Source organism: Humulus lupulus, chromosome 5 (genome assembly GCF_963169125.1).
Source record: "Humulus lupulus chromosome 5, drHumLupu1.1, whole genome shotgun sequence".
Taxonomy (NCBI): Eukaryota; Viridiplantae; Streptophyta; class Magnoliopsida; order Rosales; family Cannabaceae; genus Humulus; species Humulus lupulus.
Window position 1 is genome coordinate 178,778,563 of NC_084797.1, and position 3,664 is coordinate 178,782,226.

The window sequence follows — 3,664 nt, forward strand, 5'->3', positions numbered from 1 at the left end:
GTCCAAGTGGTATATATACTTATGCTTACTGTCTTTAAAGCTAAGTAAGACATTCTTGAAATTCGACAATGAAATATTGATCAATATTAGTGGCAACTTACAGAAAGAAATGCCAAAGGTTAAGTTTTAGTGCTAAATTGAACTTTGTGTTGTTTAATATAACTCTAAACAAATATAATGTTCAGCAGTGCATATTTCAATTATAGTTTATTTGTTATATCTTGTTACTCATGACACTTATTCAAAATATTTGCAGGATCTTAGTATTTTAAAAAGCCTTTTGTCTTCGTTAAGTTCATGATAACTAGTTACTTGTTGATGGTGATAAGACACAATGAGAAAGACATCAAATAAATAGGTCCCCCACTCATTAACATATTATTGGCAGAAATGAGATGGAAGAGTTCAATAATGGTTTTTAGTTAAGCAATTTAGATAAGGAATGCATTTATAAGTTTTTGATTCTTGTGTTAGTTTTGGACAATCATAACACATTAAAGAATCCTTGAGCATGGAAACAAAATTTTATTTTAAAATTCATTACAGTAGCAAAAACCTTGAGTACAAAAGAGATTTACAAAACACAAAATCCAATCAACTAAATGGTAATGCAGGATCAACATCCTCTAATGAAATAGAGCCTTGAGTACAATTTCACATAGCATTGATATCACTAGCTCTTGAAACCTATTTGAACACAACATAAGAAAATTGATTGGTATCCATAGAGGAAGGCCACTGGCCGAATACTTAACCTCCTGAGTAGAGGTAAGGATAAAACTCAATCTGATGTTGCGTAAGAAGCAACCCCAAAGTGTTAAGCTTCCAAACACATAGAGCTAGACCTCTCAAAGTGTTTAGGCTCACTTGTTCAATCATGCATATTCCAACAAAAAAAAAGAGTTGAGAACCTAAAATGCAAAGCAGAAAAGAGATAATAGTCAAATAAAGATAGCTTGAAACCTATGAGACTTATAAGAAAACTTGTACATATTCATACATGAGAATACACATGTATATCTACAAATATTTCAAAGTTAATTTCATTAACAAACCTCAGCTATCATAAAACTAGTAAATTGGAGTTTTTTTTTTTTTTTTGCGGGGAAGTAAATTGGAGAATTAGGCAGAATTGAAATTAAGAAATTGAAAAAAGTTATCTTAGTGGAAGTTGAAGCTAGTAAAAAGATCACAAATTATACACTTGAATGAAACATATCAATCAATCTTGCAACCCCCAAACTACACTTGAGAGAAATCCATATCAATCTTATCAGGAAGTTCTCCGTTTGTATAAGCTTTCCAGGAACTTCTTGATGAAATATCGTATGAATATGTTGATATAGAAGCCTTAGTTTCCCCTCTTGCTGACAATGCTGGAGCGCTAGATAACCAAAATAATAGTTAGTCAACTATACATCAGATAGGTTGAACTTTGGAAATGGGTAAATAGTTTTTGAAAGACTCCTTTCTCATGAAATATGTTGCTTGGCCCATGTAAGCCAAAAGAAGATGAGGAGAAACACCACCATGAAAAAACCTGTGCATCAAAGGCAAATATAATGTAATTGTTCAAAGCAAACCTGTATGGATTGTACAAATAAAAGTGGCCTAAATCTGCAAACGTTGCTTAAGCTCCTATGGCAACATTTTCAGGCAAGATATACGATTATACATGTTTGTAATTTGACCTACAAAATTTTTTTGGCAGAGAGATTTTCTCATTTTGAGAGTCAAGTTATTATACTGATATTTAACAAAAATGCAGACATTTTATACTTCAACAAAGCATAAAAAAGCTTAATTGTTTGTTTCAAAAGAAAAAAAGAAAATCTATTCAACGCTTTACCAAATCCAAGACCGCAAATACTAGCAACCCCTTTTATATAGACAAGAACTTTCAATAGACTCACATATAAATAGGCATACACATAATACAACAAATGTAGTACATTAGCTTTCTATGTAAAATACATGCAAATGGCTTGACTATGGTAATCTTGAGATTTGGTGGCATCAGTGTAGCTGCTTTCTGGAATGACGATTGACCCTCCAAATCAACACGAGTCTTTTCTGTATGCTTTGTCCTCACTCACATGCTTCTTAGGAAAACTTCCCATGAGGTCACCCATCCCTAGATTACCCCAGGTCAAGCACGCTTAACTTTGGAGTTCTCAAGTAATGGGCTACCGAAAAGAAGATGCATCTTATTGATATAGATAGTACCCATCAATCTATTTAAGCCATCTGTATAGTCTCATACCTACACAGTCTTAAAATCATCACACTTGACTTCTCCAGGTAGTGTGAGATTGCACAGCTTACCCAGTCTTTCCCCTTACGGATCACGGAATTCTGACTTTCAGAATTGTAGCCATACCTATTTCCTCAACCTCATGAGCAGCAATTTCTAAAAGCGCATGAACAAAATCTTTTGGCTTTTTTGTGGCATTCTATCACAATAGTTAAGGAGGTTAAGCTCCACGAAGATTTATTTGGAGAAAATGGTGATCAAAGAATAAATTGTGAACTTCATATGCCGATTTGGATATCAATTATCATGTTTCTCAATATTAAACCCAACAACGCAACTCATCAGAAAAGAAACAATACAAGAATCAACCAAAACGGGATTTGGGACATAGCTATAATATCATAATAATCAAGGTATAAGGATGAGTGGTAAAGATGTAACTACATCATGATTTCTAAACAATTATAACCCTAACTAAAATAGTAAAAATTATGTATTGATAAGGGTTGCAATTATAATCCTTGCTTGCTAATGAAAGTAGCTCCGAACGAAAATTGACTGCCAAAGAAAACTAAACTATAGCAACATATGAATTCTCAACGACCTCTTTAACAAATCCCAAACAGAAATTAACCCCGAAAAGTACAGGATCCCCAACACCAAATATTAAAAAAGAAAGAAAATAATATGCACTGAGCTCATAGAGAAGAGCAAGATCATGACAATGGAGAAGGCGATGGTGATAACGCCACCGGAGAGGGTACGACGGTAGAAATCTTCAGTGATTTGGGGATAAGCATCCAAATTCTGAAGCTTGGTTATTGTACCATCCAAATTCGGAAAAGGAAATAATCATAAGGAGAGAGATATAGATGGATAAAGAGAGAGAGAGATAGAGAGAGATTTTACCATTTACAAGGAGCATATGAACATAGAAAGAGGGATTGAGTTTAGAAGAGAGAAAACCTTCTGCAACAATGGAGGAGATGAAGAAGTGAATTGAGAGTTATTATCACTGTTGGGAAAAAAGTTGTCAAATCATCATTTCAAATCAATACTACAGTAGCCGGTTACACTTACCGGTTTACTTGCATTTTACCCCTACATATTTATATATTATAAAAATAAATAATATTAACTTACTCAAACTCTTGTTCAATCGTTAGAATAAAAAGTAATCCAACAAGACAACCCAGATTAAAAGCCGGACCGGTCACATGCCAATGGCACGTGTTAAGCCAGAAAATTCTCGATAATAATCAATTATTCTCATTAAGATACTAAAGTCGTATTTCGTTAAAACACGGTCTACCAAATGAATATATTCTTTATTTTATTTAATATTATAAGAATAAAAATTAAATAATGTATATGATATATAATTTTAATTTTAAATTCAAATTTAAATTC

The 3,664-nt window shown here is 33.0% G+C and overlaps 1 long non-coding RNA gene across 1 annotated transcript; it reads right to left on the bottom strand.

The window, feature by feature from the left end:
• Positions 1 to 505: 505 nt before the first annotated feature.
• LOC133777886 (uncharacterized) lies at positions 506 to 3,397 on the bottom strand. Its single transcript, XR_009868898.1, has 2 exons — positions 2,264 to 3,397; positions 506 to 1,540 (listed from the first exon to the last, which is right to left on the bottom strand). It is a non-coding gene; the product is annotated as an uncharacterized LOC133777886 (long non-coding RNA).
• Between the last annotated feature and the right edge of the window lie 267 nt (positions 3,398 to 3,664).